Source organism: Quercus suber, unplaced genomic scaffold (genome assembly GCF_002906115.3).
Source record: "Quercus suber isolate HL8 unplaced genomic scaffold, Cork oak 2.0 scaffold_224, whole genome shotgun sequence".
NCBI classification, from domain to species: Eukaryota; Viridiplantae; Streptophyta; class Magnoliopsida; order Fagales; family Fagaceae; genus Quercus; species Quercus suber.
The window spans coordinates 279,896-289,876 of NW_027069682.1; positions in this window are offsets into that span (position 1 = coordinate 279,896).

Below are 9,981 nucleotides of genomic sequence, written 5' to 3' on the forward strand. Positions count from 1 at the left end.
GCTTTGCTCGTTAAGGACTAAGGAGTATTTTAGTGTTTTAGTACTTGAAAGTTGAAAAATATAGATAAACTAAATTTGAATGTGTCGAGCAAAAATTAAAGAGTAATACTAGAGGCAACATTTTTTTTTTTCAAACTTTCACAACTACCGATATGTACGGAGTAGCATTACTTTAACTCGGTTTCATTGCTAATACTATTTTATTATGCATTTATCACAATAAATCATGTAAATAGTTGGAAGAAATGTTTTATCATTAAACTTATTGAAAATTAAAATGCTGAATTTGCAGCCAGAAGACTACCTAATGTTTAAATTATCAGGTTGGTTAGGCATTCGTGAAGTTGTCCTTCTCTGGCTCTACTCACATATAGGAGAAATTTTTATCCATAATTAAGAGGCTGTCCTAGAAATGTAAAATGACATTCAAGAATTCAGATAGCTTATGAGTCGAACCGCTGGATATGAAGGTAGAGTCCCCAGCCTTTTTTTTTATTGTTATGGTGCAATTTTTCTGAAGCAAATAAAAATAACGTTTTGATAAACTTTGGCATATATAAGGGCATGCAACCGGCACCGTTGACAAATATGCATGTTTTATAATTGGAAGTTCCTTTAATCGGATAATTCTTACATGCTCTCGAAGCAATGCTCCCTCCTCTCATATGAGGGGTGGGCCCCATAGTGAGACTACTATGGAACCCACCCCTTATATGAGAGGAGGAAACATTACTCCTAGAACACCTAAGTTTTTTCCCCTTCTTATATGAGAGGAGGAAACATTACTCCTAGAACACCTAAGTTTTTTCCCCTTAACCATGGTGGCAAAACTTTCAACTTACCTATCTCCTGTTCGTACTATGTCACGTTACATGTTTGACTTAATGATCATGAAAAGAAGAATGTTAAACAGGTTAAGGACTTCATGTGGTGGGGTTCCACTTCCACCATTGTTGTCTATATCGAAAAGAAACATGTTTGAGCTGTATGCTTGTATCTATTGTAATTTATGGGCAAAGCCTAGACCATAGCTGTTGCTGTTTGAAGTTACTGTTGAATGTTGAATGTTAGTCGCGACTACACTCTTGATGCAACTGCAACAAGTGAGAAAAATCGCCTGATGGACTCTCTTATATTAGGGTCCAAAAGATAATTACTGACAAGTAGAGGCTGAGGGCAACTATTTAGTTAACATTTTCATTATAAAATTTTCTATAATATATGTATTAAGGGTTTTATTAACATATATTTTTAGAGCATATATTAGTAAACAATTTTTTCTTTTTTAAATATGAAAAAAAAGTAATTAACTATTTTGGCAGTTTTTTTAAATTTTCATAAATTTTTTCGCAGAATGGGTGACATTAATTAACCAGACCCTAATATTATTAGCTTTTTGTGTGTTTTTTTTTTTTTTTTTTTCTTTTTTTTTTTTTTTGTTTTTTTTTTTTNTATAAATTAGATAAATGTGTACAACATTGTACACATTTATTTAGTTTACAATGTAAATCATTCATTGATGACTCCAAAAAAAAAAAAAAATCATTCATTGATGGTATAATGTAAACTAAGAATTTTTCTTATCGCAAATGTTACAGAAAATTAAAGCATACCGCTAGTAATTCACAATAAATCCTCCAAAACTATTAGTGCCAATGTGATGCAATGAGTATAGACAAAATATCTTTGATTTGCAGCTAGTAATTATCTTCTATAGATAATGCTACAACTATAAACTACTTTATAATATATTTGCAAACTTTTGATGTGGCAATTCTTATTAGTTTACATCTAAGTTCACTAATAACATTACTTTTTACTTATCAATAATCATTTGTAATATTTACAATTGTAAAAAAATTGTAAAATAGTTTATGATCACGAGTAGAGGGCAACTATTAATTTGCATTTTCCTAGTAAAATGTTTTGTTATTTTTTTTTTTTTTTTTTGAAAAGTTGTGTTAGTTTTTTTTTTTTGAAAAGTTGTGTTAGTGTTTGTGTCTACCAGGTGTGTAACTTCTAATTTAACTTCTTAGTTCTCGCCAATGTTAGAAGTCGGAATATTAGCTCAATTAGTAATTAATAATTATCCTTAATGTTACAGCAAATTGTAGCGTAAAACACTTGTAATTCCCAACAGCAAGAAGCCTTATACGTCGGTTAACATTTTTTTTTGCAAATCCCAACTCCTTTGTCACCCTCTGACTTCTATTTTGTGTTGTGTTATCATTCAGATTCAGATAGAGTGGTGCTTGCACTAATTATATGTTATGATTAAATTCAAGTGCAAAATTCGTACTTGCACTTAATAGGAACTGTTAAGTCATGTCTACAAGAAAGATATAGTAGAAGATAGTAGGAGTTTGTAGTAATAACTAGGAAAAGATGGAGCAGATTGGAGAATATCGCCCATGAAATATCCCATCAACTCTCTGGTCCCTCCACAGTTTTCTAACAATAACAGTCTCTTTTTCTCTTCCATCTCATCATTTCCTGTTATGTGAAAATGGAATCCTGTAAAATCTTTTCCAAGATTTTACTGGGCTCAAACTGGAAGCTCCTCTTCTTTTTACTTCTTAATTCAACTATTTTTTCTTTTTTTGGGGGGGTTTCAATTCTTAGTTCAAATGATGATGCATTGATTACTTTATGAAGTCCTGTCACCTGGTTTCTTTATTGTTTATATAAACAACTATTAGTTTCTTTCTCGTCAGAAAAAGAACACCAAGAAATGGTACGTGACAAAAATTTGCTGTAGGGTCCAGCGTATTATAATGGTGAACTTTTCGAAAACAATTTAATTTTTAATCTGTTTTCATTTTCGTATCTTTACGTTATGTATATGTAAATGTAAATGTAAATGAAAACTACATGGGGAGACGGGACGGTGGCGTGTGGTAACTGGTAAACCCAAAAAGAGCTCGTTTCCCTACTTTAACCACACGGTCGATGCAGACCCTTCATCCTTAATGCTAATAATAATAATAATAATAGAGTAAAACCTATTACACACATGGGTATTTTTTAACTGAAAATGTAAGTTGAAGATAAAGATTTCTAACTTGAAATAATATGTATAGACTTCGCAAAATTTAACCATTGGGTAAGATATGTTTTGAAAGATATTATAGGAGCAAAGATTTGGAGCTGTAGTAGAGAGATATAATGAATAACAATTGTTTGTCTGCATTTTATACTCTATTAATTACAATTTGCATTCTATTTATCATTTGATATTTTTTATAAAATAACCAAAGTATAAAATAGCAACAAAAAAAAAAAAAAAAAAAATCAAACACATTGCTTACCATGATTTTTGGAGAAAAAAAAAAAGAAACAAAAGATTTGTTTTCGATATAATAGCATCAACTAGAGTAGCATTGGCTACTCCAACGAAAATATGCCTAATAAGTCCGTAAATAAATCATCATTGGACTAGCAATATTCCATTAACCAAAATGCATTTTAGCTAAAGTACGTTTATCGAATAATAGATAACATGCTAGCTTAGTAAAAATACTAACGATGTTTGAAATCTCAGTTAGTAAAACATAACACTCAAATAAAGGGACAATGGTGTGGTGCTAGCCAAAACTCACATAATAATTAAGCTAGTACTTCCTATATTTAAATTAGATTTGTGTATGTTAATTGTGTGCTCACTTACTTTTTGGATGGAAATAGGCTGACTTTTATAGGAGATGATTACAACTGTTATTTTAACATCTCTCTCTCTCTCTCTCTCTCTCTCTCGTTGAGTTAATCGTTCGTGGGCGACTGTCATCGATTGTTCAGTGGCTAAGTTTGCAGTTAGGATGGATCATATTGCAAATGGGCAGTGCTAGCTTTGATTTGGTTTGTTTATGTTGGACTGTGTGGTGGTTGTTCTTACCATTGGGTTTGTTGTTGTGGGTTTGCTAGTAGTCGATTATGGAAGCTTTGAATTAGTTATTGGGTGGTGGTAGGGGGTGGTGCTAACTAGGTGTGAGAGTCTCAATGTTATTGACTTCAACCTGTCGTGAGAGTCTCACTGCATGCATATGTTATAGGAGATACCCTCTTGCAGCTTACTAAGTTTTTACACCAATTTTGAAAATATGATGCTAAATTTTAGTTCGTAATACTATTTACAAACTAATGTCATTAGTTAAAAACAAACAAAAAAACAACTCAAACATTCTTTTATTAGGTATTTAAAATTCATTAATCACATTAATTATCACATAGTTGCAAATTTTATATAGTAAAATTTATGTAGTAACTAGGGAGTTTTTTTTTTTATTATTTGATTGTTAAAATTTAAAAGGATTTGGTTATTTGTTTGTGGCAATTTTTTTATTATTATTTTTGTATTTTATTTAAATGTTATTTTTCAGATGTTCAAGTAACAATTTAAAAAACAATTATAAACAATTATCCCCTATGAGAGAGAGAGAGAGAGAGAGAGAGAGAGAGAGAGAGAGAGAGAGAGAGAGAGAGAGAGAGAGAGAGAGAGAGAGAGAGAAAAAAAAAAAAAAAAAAAACCCTTATAAGTTAGTCTCAAACACATGCAGTGAGTGTTTCTGTTCATATTACCACACGTGACTGTCCCTGGTGATCAAGGATTATCAAATCTCAAAACGGGCTCCGCGCTAGTTTCATTAGGGATGTTATCTGAAATTAAAACCAACCAATGACAAAGGGGGTGTCCTGATGTGTATGATATGTTATTCATTTGCATGTTAGTTTGTTGATGGCTTTTAAAAACATTGTGGCAAGCGTGCCCATTGCTAATACATGGCTTTGCTCGTTAAGGACTAAGGAGTATTTTAGTGTTTTAGTACTTGAAAGTTGAAAAATATAGATAAACTAAATTTGAATGTGTCGAGCAAAAATTAAAGAGTAATACTAGAGGCATAACATTTTTTTTTTTTTCAAACTTTCACAACTACTGATATGTACGGAGTAGCATTACTTTAACTCGGGTTCATTGCTAATACTATTTTATTATGCATTTATCACAATAAATCATGTAAATAGTTGGAAGAAATGTTTTATCATTAAACTTATTGAAAATTAAAATGCTGAATTTGCAGCCAGAAGACTACCTAATGTTTAAACTATCAGGTTGGTTAGGCATTCGTGAAGTTGTCCTTCTCTGGCTCTACTCACATATAGGAGAAATTTTTATCCATAATTATGAGGCTGTCCTAGAAATGTAAAATGACATTCAAGAATTCAGATAGCTTATGAGTCGAACCGCTGGATATGAAGGTAAAGTCGACAGCTTTTTTTTATTGTTATGGTGCAATTTTTCTGAAGCAAATAAAAATAACGTTCTGATAAACTTTGGCACATATAAGGGCATGGAACCGGCACCGTTGACAAATATGCATGTTTCATAATTTAAGGTTTCTTTAATCAGATAATTCTTACATGCTTCGGAAGCAATGCTCCCTCCTCTCACATAAGGGATGGGCCCTATGGTGGAACTACCATAGAGCCCACCTCTCATGTGAGAGGAGGAAACATTGCTCCCGAAACGCCTAAGTTTTTTTCCCTTTAACCATGATGGCAAAACTTTCAACTTACCCATCTCCTGTTCGTACTATGTCACGATACATGTTTGACTTAATGATCATGAAAAGAAGAATGTTAAACAGGTTAAGGACTTCATGTGGTGGGGTTCCACTTCCACCATTGTTGTCTATATCGAAAAGAAACATGTTTGAGCTGTATGCTTGTATCTATTGTAATTTATGGGCAAAGCCTAGACCATAGCTGTTGCTATTTGAAGTTACTGTTGAATGTAGAATGTTGAATGTTAGTCGCGACTACACTCTTGATGCAACTGCAACAAGTGAGAAAAATCGCCTGATGGACTCTGTTACATTAGGGTCCAAAAGATAATTACTGACAAGTAGAGGCTGAGGGCAACTATTTAGTTAACATTTTCATTATAAAATTTTCTATAATATATGTATAAAGGGTTTTATTAACCTATATTTTTAGAGCATATACTAGTAAACTATTTTTTTTTTAAAGTAATTAACTGTTTTGACAATTTTTTTAAAATTTTCATAAATTTTTTCACAGAATGGATGACATTAATTAACCAGACCCCAATATTATTAGCTTTTTGTTTTGTTTTATTTTGTTTTTTTTTTTTTTGTTAAACTATTATTAGCTCTTTGTTGGTAAAAGCATTATTAGCTATTTGTTGTTTCGGAAGAAGGAAGAAGTTGTACCTTTCTGTCAAAGTAACTTCTCTCAACAACAGTGAGAATTATTTGGCCTTATTTGATATCCAGAATGTTATTTCCTGATTATCCCAAGCCAATTATTGGTTTACATTAATTGTACTATCAATGTAAGATTTACATTATAAATTAGATAAATGTGTACAACATTGTACACATTTATTTAGTTTACTATGTAAATCATTCCTTGATGACTCAAAAAAAAAAAAAAATCATTCATTGATGGTATAATGTAAACTAAGAATTTTTCTTATCACAAATGTTACAGAAAATTAAAGCATACCGCTAGTAATTCACAATAAATCCTCCAAAACTATTAGTGCCAATGTGATGCAATGAGTATAGACAAAATATCTTTGATTTGCAGCTAGTAATTATCTTTTATAAAAAATGCTACAACTATAAACTACTTTATAATATATTTGCAAACTTTTGATGTGGCAATTCTCATTAGTTTACATTTAAGTCCACCAATAACATTACTTTTTACTTATCAATAATCATTTACTATATTTACAATTGTAAAAAAATTGTAAAATAGTTTATTATCACAAGTAGAGGGCAACTATTAATTTGCATTTTCTTAGTAAAATGTTGTGTTAGTGTTTTTTTTTTTTTTTGAAAAGTTGTGTTAGTGTTTGTATCTACCAGGTGTGTAACTTCTAATTTAACTTCTTAGTTCTCGCCAATGTTAGATGTCGGAATATTAGCTCAATTAGTAATTAATAATTATCCTTAATGTTACAGCAAATTGTAGCGTAAAACACTTGTAATTCCCAACAGCAAGAAGCCTTATACGTCGGTTAACATTTTTTTTGCAAATCCCAACTCCTTTGTCATCCTCTGACTTCTACTCTGTGTTGTGTTATCATTCAGATTCAGATAGAGTGGTGCTTGCACTAATTATATGTTATGATTAAATTCAAGTGCAAAATTCGTACTTGCACTTAATAGGAACTGTTAAGTCAGACGATAGTAGGAGTTTGTAGTAATAACTAGGAAAAGATGGAGCAGATTGGAGAATATCGCCCATGAAATATCCCATCAACTCTCTGGTCCCTCCACAGTTTTCTAACAATAACAATCTCTTTTTCTCTTCCATCTCATCATTTCCTGTTATGTGAAAATGGAATCCTGTAAAATCTTTTCCAAGATTTTACTGGGCTCAAACTGGCAGCTCCTCTTCTTTTTACTTCTTAATTCAACTATTTTTTTTTTTTTTTTTTTTTAGGGGGGGGGGGGGTGGTGTTCAATTCTTAGTTCAAATGATGATGCATTGATTACTTTATGAAGTCCTGTCACCTGGTTTCTTTATTGTTTATATAAACAACTATTAGTTTCTTTCTCGTCAGAAAAAGAACACCAAGAAATGGCACGTGACAAAGATTTGCTGTAGGGTCCAGCGTATTATAATGGTGAACTTTTCGAAAACAATTTAATTTTTAATCTGTTTTCGTTTTCGTATCTTTACGTTATGTAAATGAACACTACATGGGGAGACGGGACGGTGGCGTATGGTAACTGGTAAACCCAAAAAGAGCTCGTTTCCCTACTTTAACCACACGGTCGATGCAGACCCTTCATCCTTAATGCTAATAATAATAATAATAATAGAGTAAAACCTATTACACACATGGGTATTTTTGAACTGTAAATGTAAGTTGAAGATAAAGATTTCTAACTTGAAATAATATGTATAGACTTCGCAAAATTTAACCATTGTGTAAGAGATGTTTTGAAAGATATTATAGGAGCAAAGATTTGGAGTTGTAGTAGGGAGATATAATGAATAACAATTGTTTGTCTGCATTTTATACTCTATTAATTACAATTTGCATTCTATTTATCATTTGATATTTTTTATAAAATAACCAAAGTATAAAATAGCAAAAAAAAAAAAAAAAATCAAACACATTGCTTACCATGATTTTTGGAGAAAAAAAAAAAAGAAACAAAAGATTTGTTTTCGATATAATAGCATCAACTAGAGTAGCATTGGCTACTCCAACGAAAATATGCCTAATAAGTCCGTAAATAAATCATCATTGGACTGGCAATATTCCATTAACCAAAATGCATTTGAGCTAAAGTACGTTTATCCAATAATAGATAACATGCTAGCTTAGTAAAAATACTAACGATGTTTGAAATCTCAGTTAGTCACCTAGCTTGCACAAGAACCAAAACATAACACTCAAATAAAGGGACAATGGTGTGGTGCTAGCCAAAGCTCCCATAATAATTAAGCTAGTACTTCCTATTTTTAAATTAGATTTGTGTATGTTAATTGTGTGCTCACTTACTTTTTGGATGGAAATAGGCTGACTTTTATAGGAGATGATTACAACTGTTATTTTAACATCTCTCTCTCTCTCTCTCTCTCTCTCTCGTTGAGTTAACCGTTCGTGGGCGACTGTCATCGATTGATCAGTGGCTAAGTTTGCAGTTAGGATGGATCATATTGCAAATGGGCAGTGCTAGCTTTGATTTGGTTTGTTTATGTTGGACTGTGTGGTGGTTGTTCTTACCATTGGGTTTGTTGTTGTGGGTTTGCCAGTAGTCGATTATGGAAGCTTTGAATTAGTTATTGGGTGGTGGTGTGGGGTGGTGCTAACTAGGTGTGACAATCTCAATGTTATTGACTTCAACCTGTCGTGAGAGTCTCACTGCATGCATATGTTATAGGAGATACCCTCTTGCAGCTTACTAAGTTTTTACATCAATTTTGAAAATATGATGCTAAATTTTAGTTCGAAATACTATTTACAAACTAATGTCATTAGTTTAAAAAAAAAAAAAAAACTCAAACATTCATTTATTAGGTATTTAAAATTCATTAATCACATTAATTATCACATAGTTGTAAATTTTATATAGTAAAATTTATGTAGTAACTAGGGAGTTTTTTTTATTATTATTTGATTGTTAAAATTTAAAAGGATTTGGTTATTTGTTTGTGGCAATTTTTTTATTATTATTTTTGTATTTTATTTAAATGTTATTTTTCAGATGTTCAAGTAACAATTTAAAAAACAATTATCCCCTATGAGAGAGAGAGAGAGAGAGAGAGAGAGAGAGAGAGGAAACATTTTTAATTTTGTGTCCTGTTGTTTGCCTTTTATATTTCATGTATTTTAAGGGCAACCACCTTGCCATTGGCCTCGTCAATATATATATATATATATATGGTATATAGAAAATGGGTAGTGGGGGGTGATTAGTGTAGCTTCTCTACCTAAGTGCGACCATAGTAACACCCTACACATTCCCAAGACTCCATACTCCTGGTTTGTGAGAAACTCACTTATTATCATTTGGACCGTTTAAAATGGAGATGAGATATAAAGAGCACCAACACATAGCTAGTTGTTGAGATTCAAATCTAACTCTTGAGACTTGTTGGCTCGGTATCTAACCAACTAGGGTATCCTAATGTTGGTCCTTGTCAGTATGCACATATATATATTCGTTTAGACAAAATTTAGATACAATACCTTAGATGTTGTTCTTTAAGTTCTTCTATTAGGATTCTATTAAGATTCAGTCATGTGACTACTTAACTAAAAAATACATTTTCATCCAATAAGAAAAAACCCACGTAACAAAATCTTAAAAGGTGAACTTAAGAACTGTAACTAGATCTTGACTATTCGTTTTTGTAATCTCCAATTGGCATATTTATAATAAGAGTACGGTAATTATCAATTGATTCTTCTAACATCACAAAAGTTCAGAAATGAAA